Here is an 8,998-nt window from a genome sequence, read left to right as displayed (position 1 = left end):
CTTTTTTTTCTTCTTTTTTTCCCCCGCTTTTGTTTTCTTTTCTTTGTCTTCCTCTTGTAAAAACTTATATTATGGAAGAATCATGACGATTGTTTAGGATACAAAAATGTAATGCGCCTGAAGAAACATTACAACTTCTTTTTTTCGTTACTCTAACTCTACCAGCTCGCTACCTTTTTCCAAGTAACAGATAATATGTATATTTTAAAAAAAAAAGAAATGTTTGGATTTCAACTCTCTACTAATTTTCAAGAAATTAAAACTGTATGTACGCTGATAGGTCTATGAACAAAAAAGAATTATGCGCCCGCAGAGGGACTCGAACCCGCGACCCTCAGATTACTTCTAAGGTTGACCTATAAAAGTCTGATGCTCTACCGACTGAGCTATGCGGGCGGACAGCGATTTGCGCATTACATTATATAGATAAACAAGCTGATAACGTATTGCAACAGCAATTCACTTACGAAATCTATTGTTAATGAAGCCTTTGGACAAGATTTATTATTTAAAAACAACAAGATAACATATTTTTAATGAACGATGATACATTCCTCTGGTAACCAACATTTTGGATATTAATGTCGAATGCCATAAATTAAATGATATCGTTCATTCAGTACACAGAAGTGCGTTGAGGAACCAGCTGGCGGAAGCTTAGCATACTTTTCCAAGATCACAGCAAATGAGTGGCTATGCTAGATCAGAACTGATTTTTACATAACTACAATAATCTTAAGATAGATTGATCATTTAAATTCCACTAATATTTCTCTTTTGATAATTTTTCTTTTCTCTGTTTATACTTTAAAAGGAATAATATAATACACCTAATAATAATAATAATAATAATAATTAATTCGTTTTATTGGCCACAAGGGCTAATATCAAGTAAAAACATGTAAGGACAAGGACAGGACGAAGGTTACAAAAGGTTTTGTACGAAAGGTAGGAAAGTTCGTCTAAACAGAGGAAGAAAACGGAGAAAGATATAACAAATAAATAGATAAATAAATAAATAGATAAATAAATAAATAAATAAATAAATAAATAAATAAATAGAATTCCCAAAGGGGGAGGTGCTTCGAAAAAGGAAAGGTTACACGTGGAAAAACCCATAAAACCACGGGAGCCTGGTCAGAAAAAAGAAGAAAGGGGTATAGAGCCCTTTCTCCTTTTACATTACCTTCTTTTTTTTTTTCTACAGGTGTATTCTCAGAATTGGTCCGTTTATACTGGCCATTCTTCCAACAGTCACCCATCTTTCAACAAATTTGCTATGAGAATAATTGATTCCTTTGTATGCATATACATATAAATGTATAGATATGTATTTATGTATATTTATGTATATGTATATGTAAAAGTGTGTATATATGTATGTATTTATATTTATAACTTAACCTTATGAACATTCTAAACTCTCTGACGAAGCCCAGAGGCCCACCCAAGTACCTTAATCTTATCTACCAAATACTTCAGTTCACTGAAGGGATGGAAGTAAAGTGGAGTACTATAACCTCTTGGCTGAAACAGCTGTAAGATACTATTCTACTTCCGATGATCTACGTTATATATTTTAATAATTACTGGTATTTTTATATTTTTATATATTATATATGTAAAGCATAATATGTTATACATGTGTGTATATTGCTATAATGGTTTCTTAAAAAAATAAATAAATAGACATAATATAATGTCAAAAAGTTGATGAATACCACCTCATAATCCCCTCCATTTTCTTATTGCTGTATAAATTATGGGTAAAACAACTTTTTACCCTCACCCATTCATTACATTCAGTAGTGTAATTGCCATACAATGAAAAAACACTTGTGTATTAATAATTGGGTATTCTACCAGCAGTATATTGGATAGATATTATCCCTTAGTTGGTTGGATTCACAACCTCTAACTCTCTTAGAATTATATATATATATATATTTAAATAATAAGGGTGAAAATTGAATATTAATTTGATTAATATCAATTTACAGAGGAAACAGCAGTTGCACTTTTACAAGAAAACAATCTTCTGGATACATCACAAGAAGCAGACCCTTGTCATCGATGTGGTAGTGTCATGCAAGAAAAACGAAAACGTGACAGAAATGGAAAATACCGGTCTATATTTCGCTGTCCTCGCACGCTGAAGTGTAAAAGGGTAGGAAAAGGTAGATCGCACGCTAAAAGTAATTTCACAGCGTAGACAGGATACCGCGGTAGACCGTACTCTCAAGTAACACCGGCAAAAATATACATTGATAGAACTCCAGTTGAAGCACTTAGTGTTGTATTGTTGTTGGTTTTTCTCTTTCTTCTCTTTTTTTCTTTTTTCTCTCCCCTTTTTTGTTTTTTTTGTTTTTTCCCTCGCTTTTGTTTTCTTTTCTTTGTCTTCCTTTAGTGAAAACTTATATTATGGAAGAATCATGACTATTGTTTAGGATTTGTATTTTAATTAAATAGATAAGTTCGACAAAAATGTAATGCGCCTGAAGAAACATTACAACTTTTTTTTTTTTTCGTTACTCTAACGCTACCTTTTTCCAAGTAACAGATAATATGTATATTTTAAAAAGAAAAGAAATGTTTGGATTTCAACTCTCTACTAATTTTCAAGAAATTAAAACTGTATGTACGCTGATAGGTCTATGAACAAAAAAGAATTATTCGCCCGCAGAGGGACTCGAACCCGCGACCCTCAGATCACTTTTGAGGATAGCTCTTAAAAGTCTGATGCTCTACCGACTGAGCTATGCGGGCGGACAGCAATTCATGCCTTACATTATATAGATAAACAAGCTGATAACGTATCTTGAGGACTGCAATTGCAAGAGCAATTCACTTGATAAATCTATTGTTTATGAAGCCTAAAGTATTCTATGGACAAGATTTATTGTTTAAAAACAACACGATAACATATTTTTAATGAACGATAATACATTCTCCTGGTAACCAACAGATGCCATAAATTAAATGATATCATTCATTCAGTACACAGAAGTGCGTTGAGGAACCAGCTGGCGGAAGCTTAACATGCTTTTCCAATATCACAGCCAATGAGTGGCTATGCTAGATCAGAACTGATTTTTCACTTAACAATAACAATGAAAACACCTCCATATGATTACTTGAAGTAATCGGACCTCAAAAATATGAATTTTTTTTTTTTTTTTTTTAAATACTCTTTTTCACTTTTTGTTTTTTTGCCCACAGTCACAAATTTTCCAGTTGATGAAATACAAATAAAAAAGAAATTGTCGAAAAAACTAAATTAAATTAAAAGCAAAGAGTAACATCACATCTGGTTATAGGTGATGTTTCAATGACAACTCTGATTAGCCGTTTATACTTCATTGCTACGATCGGGATTTCGCTAAAATGTTCATCGTTTTAAATAAATTAACTTACTCAACAATTAGTGAGGTTAAGAAAACAAACAAAAGACATAGTAACAGCAATTCTTTGCAGGAATAGACGGGGAAATGTGTACATCTTAGCTCAACTTTATCTATATATTATAGGCGCAGAAGTGGCCGTGTGGTACAGAAACCCTTGGCTTGGCAGTGCTTCCGTGCGGCGTTACCTGTTCGTGATAAACTGTCAAGGCACGGAAGTGCCGTATCGCCGACATGTCCGAGGTGCGGGCAGGACAGGGAAACCGTCTTGCACGCATTCGTGGAATGTCCGGAATTAACGAGACTGATAGTTTTCGCAGAACAACTATTGTCATGATGGGAAGAGTACAGCTATCAGCTGAATCTATCATCGAGATTGTGCCTCCTTCCCTCAACAGGGAAAGGAAGGCTTGCTTTTCCTGCGTAGTAGCCATACTGAAAGAAACAGTATGGAAGACGCGTGTAAGAGGCATAGTGACGGATACCTTTGTATCTAGCCAGGGGTTAGTTAACTTTTTTTGTTACCACCTCAGTAGTAAGATCAGGCTGGAGAAGAGGTATCTGTCACGAGACAGATTCATGAGAAGATGGAAGCCTGTGGCGAGGAAGCTGGGAGTGTTTGGCACCAGGTAAGTGGGAGCCAAAAACAAGGGAAAGAAAAAGCAAGGGGTCTACCCTGGTGGTCGGATGCCCATCATTCAGGAAAGCCATTACAAATGGCATCTGTAATGAGCAATGCTTCAATCGAACATTGTAAATATAATCAAATTTTTATTGTATATTTAAATTTGTAAATATTTAATCGATACAACTACTTCACCCCTTTTATGTTTGTCTTTCCTTGTTCGTCCCCTCTTTGTAATGCCTTTATGGCAAATATTTATGAAATAAAGTAGCTTGCTTACCAACCACATGGTTCCGGGTTCATTCCCACTGCGTGACACCTTGGGCAAGTGTCTTCTACTATAGCCTTGGGCCGACCAAAGCCTTGTGAGTGGATTTGGGAGACGGAAACTGAAAGAAGCCCGTCGTATATATGTTTATATATATATATATATGTATATGTGTGTATATGTTTGTCTCCCCCCCCCCAAGATCGCTTGACAACCGATGGTGGTGTGTTTACGTCCCCATTACTTAGCGGTTCGGCAAAAGACACCGATAGAATAAGTACGAGGCTTCCAAAGAATAAGTCCTGGGGTCGATTTGCTCGACTAAAGGCTGTGCTCCAGCATGGCCGCAGTCAAATGACTGAAACAAGTAAAAGAGTAAAAGAAATGTAACTACATTACAATAAAAGTACATTCTATTGTTATAAAAATGAAAGAACGTGATCACCTTGGTGTTGTTTAGAAACAACCTGCAAGGGAGTTAACTTCAATAAAATTTTTGAAAATACTGAGAAAGAAGTAAAGGATAGAAGCTGGATTTTCAAGTCATTTTATCTCAGAAAGTAAGGAACCGGAATACAAACAGCAAGGCATTTTGTCCGCAATTCCGTCAATTCCCCTGTCTCACCTTCGTGCGCAATAAACTTGTTAATATTCTATTCTAATTTAGGCAGGATGCCAGCAATTTTGAGCGGAGTGGTTAGTCGTTTGCATCGAGCCCTATGCTTCACTGACGTCACTGGACAACATTTAAAAAAAAAAAAATTCTGCTACATGAGATGTTTTTACTGATTCTGTCTTTTTTTTGTGCTAATTTCAAATCTGTAATCGGCTTTGCTCTCAATGCTCAAGTTTTCTTGTAATTTGAAGATTAACTTTTTATACATTTATAGTTAAATTTCACATATTGAGACACATATATCCTACTTACAAAGAACTGACTATTGTGTTTTTTGCAGATCTGATCATGGCTTCTTCAAGTAGACATAGATGTGAATAATCCTGATGGCTTCCGCTACATCTCTGGCTCCTTCACACATATTCGTCAAAGGCACAATGTCACATTGTTTGTGGGACGGACTTATAAAGCCTATGTTGGAGTGATGAAAGTCACAGTTGAATATTCAGCGACCTTCGAACAAAAGAAGCCAGAACAAACATTAAAAAGAATTTTTTTCCCTTTACATTCTAACGATTCTACTATCTTACTGTCTATACCTATTTAAACACAAAGCTAGCAATTTTGCAGGAAGCGTCTTAGTCGATACTATTGCCCCAGTACTTTGCTTGTTTGGTACTTCAGTACTTCGCTGGGAATTGAACACAGAATGTAAAGAAACGGAACAATTTGTTTCGACATTCTAACGATTCTACCAGCTCACCGTCTTTACCCAGAAAGAAATAATATAACACTTCTAAAGAGAAGGGAAACATTTTGATCTCAAAGCAGTAGGAAGACTCAGATGAAGCTAAAACTGTGATTCCATTAAGAGGTCAACTATTCAATAAGCAAAATCCAAAAGAAAAAAAGAGAAAAAAGATGCGCGTAATCACCTGTAACGATAATTCTTAGAAGTCTGACGCTCTACCGACTGAGCTATGCGGGCGTGGGGACTTGCTACATCCCATATTATGTATAACGCAAGATAAATAATGCTTTGTACATAGAATCAGTGGGGTGAAAGATCTTTGACAGTTTATTGTTTGTGACGAACTGACATACAAAATATCAACTATAAAATGTTCGACATATTTTATGCTCCACTGATTTATTCCACATAGATAAGTTAGCTTTGTTTAAAAAAAAAAAAACAATTCGAAGGGACAGAAGAGAGAAAAATCAAAGACGTGATCCGAATTCTAGCAACAGAATGGACTTCGCTAAAGAAACATAATGTTCAAGATGAGGATATTAAATCGTGTAACGGGTTAAGTCTTTCACCCATTTAGGACATGGCGGGATTTGAACTTAGAATGCAATGTGTTGTAACATATACTGCGAAGTAATTGTGTCGCATGCTCTAACGACACATTTTACCATCCCAGTAGGAAAAAAAATTAAAAAAAGAAAAAAGTAGATGGATACAGAGAGAGAGTGGGGGAAGAGAAAGAGAGCATCATAGTAAAAGTCCTTAATTTCAATGAACGACAGAACGTGAACATGGTAATATCCTAATCAACATGTGCTTAAATTACATCCAAATGATATTTTTCTACCTTAAAAGATGATGGCAGGGGTAGAACAAGCAATGCAGTCCTATCAGGGGTAAGGTGAAACCAGACAGCATCAACCGCGACCTCTAGGAATGATTAAAATATAAAACCAAGCAAAGGAGTTAACAACTTTAACATCAACTGACTGAAATGTTTGCAACATATACAATAGGAATGAACTCGATATTTAAAGACATTTCTTTTCTATGTCACCTAATGTCATAGCTAAATCAGTAAATTTAAAATCAAACATATTCAAACAATGACTATCCTGTTTATTTAGGATTGTATGCTATGATATTTAATGTGCATCAAAATAGCATTGTGAAAGTTCAGAGAGATTTCGCTGCAGTTAATTGTAGATCAATAGACCGCAAATATGCTCCGAAAAACTCATGCACAATCTCAATCCATCCTTTTCCAAAATGAATCCTACTGAAATAACTTCGCTCCATACAGCCGCACACATACACACGTACGCGCATACACGCACAAACACGCACACACATATAGATATATTTACAGCTAAGCCCAGTTTCACCCGGTCGGTTTGGATGATGTGGCTGTAAAACCTGCTCTGTGTTAACATTCGACTTGTTTGGGCACGCTTACGTTTAAACACAATTTTAGAATGTCTTTTTTTTCTGTCAAAACGCTAAAAATAACTAACCAACAAAAAAAATAATAAATAAATAAACCAACCAAGATTCAACCGAATCAAAAAATAAACCCAAATACTAAGCGAACAAAGATGAACTATCCCACTTACATTGCGTGCACACGCACACACACACACACACATTCACATACCCCATTTTACATAGACACACATATATTCACACAGAGATGAAACGCAGTTTGATTTATTTTTTCAGAAGTGGAAGAAATACCGATGAGCATTTTGCCAGTTCAATGAAATTATCAACAGAATTCTTCACAAACTACAGTAGAGAGAGAGGTGATAATTTTGTGGACGTAAAACTTAACATAAAACTAAGACTGTGACCTAGAAGTAAAAATCTTCAAAACGGATATACGCAGGCAGAGGGACTCGAACCCGCGACCCTCAGATAACCTCCAAGGTTAGTATAAAAAAGTCTGATGCTCTACCGACTGAGCTATGCGGGCGATCAATCAATCGCTTATCATATTATGTATAAAAGCAAGATTGATAAGGCTTTGTTCATTGCGCTTTGCGATGACAGTTCATTCACAGTCAGTTGCTTCTGACGAACTGAAATGTAAAAATAAACGTTAGTAAAGGTTCGACAGTATTTTATGCACCACCGATTAATTCATCCACTTAGATACGTTAGTTTTTCTTATTAAAAGCAATTCTTTTAGTAGGGTGGGAAGCAGACCACGTGACCTTACATAGGATCTCGGAAATTTGTGGAGGATAGGAAGAGAAGAAAACCGAACACGTTCCCTGATTTCTAGCCGTAGAGTGAACTTCGCTAAAGACACACAAAGATCGAGTTGGTAATATTAAATCGTGATACGGTTGAAGTATACCACTGACGGAGGACATAGCAGGGATCTTTCTGATTTGGCGGACACTACTTGTTTTCTTAACGAAACACTTTCAAACTTGGGACACTGGTAGACTGTGTCATATAAAGCATCTCTTACTCTTAGTGTTGTTGAGAAAAGTTTATATTTTTAAAGTTATTTCGTGTTAAAATTGTCGTATTCCGGTAATTTCAACCAATCAGTGACGTCTATTGAGGTGAAAACAATTACTGCTGTGGATTGTAAACAATACGTTGTGACGGTGTAATGGGATCTTTTCCCTTGAATAAAATTAGTGCCGTTGTTTGTCAACAACAACTATCGACGGTACTGTTATTTATGACATCGTACGTGTGTTTGTACTGGTTTTAGCTTTAGGGTTTTAGGGTTAGGGTTCGGGTTTTAGGTTTAGGTTTAGGGTTAGGGTTATGAGTATTTTTGCCAAATTTAGGGAAAATCTGTTCAATACACAGCCACAAATTTTTCCCCAAATTTGGCAAAAATACTCATAACCTAACCCAATCCTAACCCTAACCCTAACCCTAACTCCCTAACCCTAACTCCCTAACCCTAACTCCCTAACCCTAACTTCCTAACCCTAACCCTAACTCTAAAACCCGAACCCTAACCCTAAAACCCTAAAGCTAAAACCAGTACAAACGCACGAACGATGTCATAGATAACAGTATCGCCGATAGTTGTTGTTGACAAATAACGGCACTAAGTTTATTCAAGGGAAAAGATCCCATTACACCGCTAGAACGTGTTGTTTACATTCCACAGCAGTAATTGCTTTCACCTCAATAGACGTCAGTGATTGATTGAAATTACCGAAATACGACAACTTTTAACATGAAATAAGTTTGAATATAAAAACTTTTCTCTGTTCTATAAGACAAAATATACAAGTATACGAAGTTTTAAAGTGTTTCGGTAGAAAACACACTAAATAAAAACTAAATAAAGAATGGTGCCCGCCAA

General features: G+C 35.8%; 2 non-coding genes across 2 annotated transcripts; both read right to left on the bottom strand.

Annotated features, from left to right (window-relative positions):
• Positions 1 to 304: 304 nt before the first annotated feature.
• Trnak-uuu (transfer RNA lysine (anticodon UUU)) lies at positions 305 to 396 on the bottom strand. The gene is given in 2 exon segments: positions 305 to 340; positions 360 to 396. It is a non-coding gene; the product is annotated as a tRNA-Lys (tRNA).
• Positions 397 to 2,674: 2,278 nt separating this feature from the next.
• Trnak-uuu (transfer RNA lysine (anticodon UUU)) lies at positions 2,675 to 2,766 on the bottom strand. Its single transcript is given in 2 exon segments — positions 2,675 to 2,710; positions 2,730 to 2,766. It is a non-coding gene; the product is annotated as a tRNA-Lys (tRNA).
• Positions 2,767 to 8,998: the final 6,232 nt, after the last annotated feature.

The sequence above is a fragment of the Octopus bimaculoides genome, chromosome 9 (assembly GCF_046866305.1).
Source record: "Octopus bimaculoides isolate indiv1 chromosome 9, ASM4686630v1, whole genome shotgun sequence".
In the NCBI taxonomy this organism is placed as follows: Eukaryota; Metazoa; Mollusca; class Cephalopoda; order Octopoda; family Octopodidae; genus Octopus; species Octopus bimaculoides.
Note: the sequence above shows the minus strand (reverse complement) of the source record. Positions and strands in the feature narration are given on the sequence as shown.